Consider the following 7372-nt stretch of genomic DNA (forward strand, 5'->3'; position numbering starts at 1 on the left):
GCAGCAAATTTCATAACATCAGGAGATGAAAATACTAAGAATGCTTACAATTTGCCAAAAGTGAAGTTTGAAAAGCAGAAAAATAAGAGAAGAGAGGAATGAACAAGTAAGACAGGTTCAATAGTATTACTTTCTTCCTTCTGTTTGGTCCTAATATGAAATTATTGTAGGGCTTCTCTTTCTCTGCCAGTCTTTTTCCAGTTGTTTTCTTGATGTGGGGACAGAGTATACAAATACACTTATTCTGACTGAAACTGGAGTGTAGTCATGGCAGTCCCACCTCTGAGTGGTCTGAGAGATGAGCTTGTGGAAAAGAGCCTATAAATTGGCTGTTGAAGAAGCTTTGAACTACTTTTTTTTTTTTTTTTTTGAATACAAATGAAATAGTCTTAGAATATAAATGAAATATGGTTGAATATAGGCAAAGTCTTGAAATAGATAGAAACTAGCAGTTTTGAATGCAGAGGTGCTGCAGGGTACAGCAGGGTCCCTCAGCTCACGCTGCACGCCTGGGGGCCGCGTGTCTGTGCTGCATGGGAAGGCTGCGGTATCCACAGGGGGCAAGCCCCCGCAGGAGGCTTGCCTAGGGGGCAGTTACAGCCCTCCTGTCAGTGGTAACACTTGGGGAACCCCTCCAGAGGTGCCAAACATCCTTAATCGACTTGGAGAGTGCTCCAGCACCTCCTTCAGGTGCTTCATCTGGTCTGTGAAATAAGTGCTTGATGCTGTACTCTCCGTAGAAAAAAATGCATTTTGGTAGATGTCAGAGGTGAGAAGGTGCAAAGCAATGCATGCTCCACTCTTTCATTTCCAGCTCCAGCAGGTCACCAAAACCACTTCAGGTTTTTGCAAGGTACTGATTTCTGGATGCTTCTCCCAAGGAGGCTGAGGGATGGCTTAGGCTCCAGGAGAGTCAGCCACAGACGCTGGGAGGGGAAGGAAACTAAAACTTCTCCAGTGTGAGAAAGAGTACATTGCATTCTGTACAGTCTTTGCTTCCTGAAGTTCCTCTGCCACCCTTAGCGTGCTCTTTTAGTTTTCAAATCCTGTCTCTTTCTGCTATCCTTGTTCCTTCCAAAACTTAATTCAGGATCTAAATGAGGCAGGTGACTCATGTTATCCTTCAAGGCAAGAAGTTCCTGACATTGAACCTGAATAGTGAGTGCTGTGAATAGATCCCCAGCATGTGTGCAGTCATGGGAATTGTATTTAGTCAGCATTTTTCAGGGAAGGTTTCTATCGTACTGAGCACCAAAAAAAAAGCCTACAAAAAAAACAACCAAACAAAAAAACAATCATCAGACCCTGAAACCTGCTGATGGTGTATTATATCAGAAAGAGCAGGGCTGGATGTGAGATGAGGTTAAATGAAGGTGGATAGGTCAGGGAATAGCACTACAACCTGGTGCTCAGACTGGAGTATTAATGCAAGCCAGCATGGGTGGAGGTGTTTAATGGAGGCTTGATAATAGTGTGAATAGTGTGTTGTCTTTGGGTCTGTCTTTTTGTCCTTCTGGACAATGCAGCTCAATTCCCCTTCCCCCAAGTCTTTTTCATTGTCTGAATTGAATCCTAAGTGTTACATTCAGAGGCTTATTTCTTTTACTTAGAATTCCTGAGAGGGAAGCATCTCTTGCCAGGAAATTTTCAACTCCTGCCTAGAGTAGGCTGAGTTGTTTATCTGGTTTTTACTTTTCAAATGGTTAATGATAATGAACTGTAATTGAGAATTGCTTTGGGCTTATTAATATGTATGTTGTCATCCATTTATCTCACAGTTTCCTTTGAAATCACCTTCTCAAAGCTTTGGAATGATGTTTGATATTCATTTTTTTTTCTGCCTTTCTGTTAATATTTGTGGAGACTTTTTTTTTGTCCTTTTTAAGAACTATATTCTTTTAATGTTTTTTTTCTCTGAATAAATTTCAGTCTCAAATATTTTCTGTAACTGTGTGCTTCTTGATTTTTAACCACCCTAAATATTCTAGGATTTTAAATGTATTTCCAGTGTACAAATAGCTAAGAAGTTTTTCTACTAAAATTTTCAGTTATAGCTTGCTGGGCTCTTGTTAACGCATCTACTCTCGCTGGCTTAAGACACTACTGAAAACAAGACGTTATATTTCTAACTTTTATTTTGCCTTGACAAAAACTCTATTATGCAATAATAAATTATCTGTCAGATTTTGCTTTTTTTTGGAGAGTTTTCTTATTGTTACATGCTATTTTTTGGGGTATGATCTCTCATGTTTCCAATTCACCTGCTTTAAAACATAAGTTCACCAGTTTTAACAACCATCCGAGTGCTAAGCTTCTGAAGGTCGAGGAGCAAGTATAAGATTGGAACAAGTACAAGGAGTTGATAATCTGACTGTGTAGAAGATTTAAATGCAAGAACCATCTCTTCCTCCCTTGCCCCTTCCCCAGCTCCAGGAATATTTTCATACTTATTCTGTAGCATGAAAACTGTGTTTGGAGTGCATGTGGTAACAGCAGAGGTGTCATATGTATGAACAACCTGCATGAGTTGCTGCTTGCTCCCAGACGTGATAGTATTTGATTCTTTTTACCTGTTGTACAGGTGTTGGGGAAAGTGAACCTCTGTACAAATGAGCTCCTGTAGCTTGTTTGTTTGTTTGTTTGTTTGTTTTAGCCATCAATAGTGAATCTCTGTTTCTTGGCCTGTCAGAAGCACTGGGTTCAGAGCTGGTTTATTTAGATGTAGCGTGGACCTGTACTGCTCATTGCCTGCCTCATTCTGTACAAACTGAGGAGTGCTGTATATGTTTTAGAAACCACTCGTTAGGTACTGCTGTAATGATGTTGGATGCAGGTAGCTCAGACTCCTTCCTCCATCACCCACCCCCGTCCGCTCCCTTCACGAGGCAGTAGTGCACCCTGAGCATCATCCCTTGGACCTGCCCTGGGTTCATTCCTAAAGCTTCTTCCTCTCCCCTGCTTCCATGAATAGCAAATCTGTGCTTTCTGAGGGGATGCTCAAAGTAGGAAGTAGGAGCTCAGCTCTGAAAGCCTCATTAGTGTGTTTCAATCTGAGTGATCCCACATGAAAGAGTAACGGGACTGTATCATTAGTAAGAGAAACAAATTTTGTTCGTGATCATTCACAGTTAAATGAAGAGATGAAAATAATAACCGATGAAAACTAATATGAAATTGTGTTTATTCTAGTTCTATTCATTCTAATTTTAGTCAGCCTTGTGAGGACACTTTTCAAACACCAGTTTTGGAAGAGATATTCTCATCTTTAAGAAAGCCAACAAAATAAACATAAAGCAACAGCAAAACAATCCTGAATATTTGTAACTATTTTTATGTAACACTGCTTGTTTTTCCTGAAAGAAAAGTTTAGTATTTTGGTTTTAATGATAGCAATTTATTCTCAGCTCTTCTTTGGAAATACAGCTCCAAACACCAACACTGAAAGCCTGAAAATGTGTCTGAGAGCTTTGGACAATCTTGGGTCCAAAGCTACTTTGGTCTGCAGATAGCCCCTGATTCACAAGGGACGTATTCAGAAATATTCAGTTGTTATCTAATGATTTACACCTTACTTTTAAAAACACAAATCCTTTCACTTTCTGTAGATGAGCACATTGTTGAGGCTTTTGACCTACTATTTATCACCAAGATGCTGGTAAAAGTAGCTTTGTGCTTTCCTTTTGCATTTTATTTGCCTGGGTTTCTAGTGTTCCTTTTCTGAAAACATCTTCTGTTTACAATCTTTTTTTTTTTTTTTTGATAATAGTAGGATGAGGAAGGTGATATATTATTAGATAGCTTTTTTTAAAGTGGAATTTTGTTTCACATGAAGGTTTTCAGGCATGACCAACAGCTTTATATACTATTCAGCCAGTGAGCCTGAATGCAATGTTACGAGCAAGAAGGCTTGCTCAAGTTACTCAGTCTTTGTTGTTTCACACCTTCCTATTTTCTATTTGGTATAGAAAGGTATTTCAGGCTCTGAAACTACAATAAAAGGGTTATTAATGCCCTGTATTTTGGTGGAGAATACCTATGCTGCAAGTATCAAAACCAACTACTGTATGTGCTACCTTAAGTGCCTATTTGCGTACCTTGCCAGCATTAACACAGAAGTCAAGCTGTCAAGCGTTTCAGAGTAGGACTGTGCAGCGCACCATGAAGATTGTGTCCAGGTTTGTTTCTGCCAACAAAGTGAACAAATGGGTGTATGTCCTGGGGCTGCTCTGGCATCGTGCTAAGAGATAAAACTACTGTAGGTTCCCAATTTCATGAGCAATGTCTTCTGTGAAGTGTCTCAAAGAAAAACATCATGTTGCTTCTGACTGTTGTGATTTATAGAGAGGAAAAATCTGTATGTAGCATGGAATGTAGCCTTTGGCTTTAAATATTTCCTCATGTCATTTCTTCTGGGTTACAATTTGACTATTAAGTTCTGGACTTCAAGTTATTGGATATAGTAACTCCTGTCATTACAGTGTGTAGAGAATTGTTTTGACTACTGTTTCTCTTCTGTAATGCAGGCTGCAGTTTGATCCATGTATTCGTTAGTTAAGCCCAACTTCTAGTTGTGCCAATTTGCTTAGTTTTCTCAAATGGAAAATAGGCAGAAGAGTGCAATTGCATAATTAGAAAATATACATTTGTATATTCCCCCACTGTTCTGACAGCAGCTTGCCACCATGACTCTTGCAGGTGGAAGAGCAGATGTTTCCCAGCTGACATCCATGCTGCCCTTCGGCCAGCTGGCAGGAGAGCTCCATCCCTGCCTCCCACTTGAGTTCACAGATGTCCCTTCTGAGACATGTCTTTACACAGAGCGTGATCAAACTGTGCCAGACTTGGCACTGCTGTTCATCACAAAAGGGGAAGTTACATGTCTGTGAGCTTGTATAGATATGTTGATTTAAACAAACAAACAAACAAACAAAAAACCACAAAGCCACAGAACCGTATCTGGGGAGTCATATATAATGTGGCAGACTCAGGCAGTTACTTGGATTGTGATTTATGGTCTAATTCCTATGGGGACTGTTCTTCTCTTATAAAATGCAGAGAAAACAGTGATTATGCCAGCTCTGATGTTCCTGCTGCCGGAGCACACCTCTTCATGCAGGCCAATCACCCAGAGGGATCGGCTCCTTCTGCCTTGACCGACTTGGTTATGTACCCTGTCCGGCTTTGGATGGGGGTGGGACAGAGGAGCAAACAGTTTGTGAGGAAAAGAACTGTTCATGGGGAAAAAAAAGACCAAGTGTTATCACTTGTGATTCAAGGAAGCTCTGTATCCTTGTTCATATATTTTCAGAAAGAATCAGTTTTCAAAAGGGTGATCAGGAGGTGCAAAGTAGCTGTTCTTGGGCACTTATTGCATCACTGTGTGTGATCTGGAGATCAGCAGTTTTGTCAGCAACACCAGTTTCATTTCTCCCAGCACAAATGCTTGTAATGCTACTTTTCCTAGATGCCCAATATAATGCTTGGTTTTCTACAATTACCCAATCTTCTGCTTTTACAAAAATCACATTGAATTGAGTCTGTAAATTGGTCATACATCAGCCTTCTGTGAAATGTGAAATACCTGTAAGCCAAGGATATTTTCTGTGAAAAATGTTCTATATCCTTTCATTGCCTATGGACGTATAGAACAGAAAACGCCAGATAACATTTCTCTTTTGCAGTCCTTCACTGCAAAGCAGTGTGAAATCAGGCTAATTTATCAAGTAATTATCATAGTGTGATGTCATTGCCAGAAATATTGGAAGTATTTTAAGAACAGAACGTAAGAAGACCTTCTTTTACGAACAGAGGTTTATATATAATCCTGCACTACTCCAACCGAAAAGCAAACAAAGCAATGCTGGGTAGACCTTGATCACCAAAGACGCCCTCCTGACTGAACATCCTACTACAGCCCCTCTGTGCCTGTCAGGAAAGCCAATACCCAGACTTCCCAGCCCTCATCTTTCTGCTTTGCCTTCCTTTTTCCCCTTGTTGTACAGGCAATGAAGAAGACTCTTCTTGTTTATAGCAAACAGGTTAATTTCAAATAGCACAAAGGGATGAGTCTAAAGCAGTTGCAGGTCATTTTTTAAAGACAGCTACAGAAAATATTGTTTTATTTTAGTTACAGAAAGGGGGGAAGGATCCATAATAAAGGCAGAAATGTTGAATGTAGAAAAAGAAATATTGCTGTGATCTCTTCCTTATTACTTTCTGTAAAAAGGTTTTAAAACAAGCAATTTTTTTTTTATAGTTTGGACAATATAATAGGGACATTCATTTAAAAACCTTTTGGTGTGTCAGGTTAATAATCTATTCTTTGTTAGTCCTGAGATGCTTCAGGGTTTGTGTTAGTAAGATATTGATTTATTTTTCAGGTTGTCAAAAGCATTGCCATTCTGACCTCTCATCTCACATCTTAGGTGTGCTCCAAGCGTACCAGAGCAGCCAGCTACTTAAGGGCTGAAAGTAGGCTGACTTGATGTGACTTTGCTCCATCAGGCTTAAAAGGTAATCCTTCCCTGAGCACTGTTCAAGTAAACCAGCTACCAAATGTGTAGAGGAACTGTGGGACAGTCAAAAGTTATGTCACGAAACCAGGCACATCAGGTGTTTCAACATTCACATTTTTCTTTTCAAGGTGAAAGGATCACAGAATCACAGAATTGTAGGGTTTGGAAGGTCCAACCCCCCCTGCCAAAGCAGGTTCTTAAGAGCAGGCTGCCCAGGTAGGCATCCAGACAGGCCTTGAATATTTCTAGAGAAGTAGACTCCACAACCTCCCTGGGCAGTCTGTTCCAGTGCTCCGTCACCCTCACTGTGAAGAAGTTCTTTCTCATGTAGGTGAGGAACTTCCTGGGCTCCATCTTGTGGCCATTACCCCTTGTCCTGTCCCCACAAACCACTGAAAAGAGGTTGGCCAAATCCCTCTGTCTCCCACACCTCAGGTATTTATATACATTGATGAGATCCCCTCTCAGTCTTCTTTTCTCCAGGCTGAACAGACTCAGGTCTCTCAGCCTTTCCTCAGATGCTCCAGGCCCCGTATCATCTTTGTGGCCCTCCACTGGACTCTTTCCAGGAGATTCCTGTCTTTTTTGTACTGGGGAGCCCAGAACTGGACACAGTACTACAGGTGAGGCCTGACCAGGGCAGAGTAGAGGGGGAGGATCACCTCCCTTGACCTGCTGGCCACGCTCCTTTTAATGCACGCCAGGATCCCATTGGCCCTCTTGGCCACCAGGGCACACCGCTGGCTCATGGTCAACCTGTCGTCTACCAGGACCCCCAGGTCCTTCTCCTCAGAGCTCCTCTCCAGCAGGTTATCCCCGAGCCTGTACTGATACGTGTGGTTGTTCATTCCCAGGTG

This window comes from Cygnus atratus, chromosome 14 (assembly GCF_013377495.2).
Source record: "Cygnus atratus isolate AKBS03 ecotype Queensland, Australia chromosome 14, CAtr_DNAZoo_HiC_assembly, whole genome shotgun sequence".
Lineage (NCBI taxonomy): Eukaryota > Metazoa > Chordata > Aves > Anseriformes > Anatidae > Cygnus > Cygnus atratus.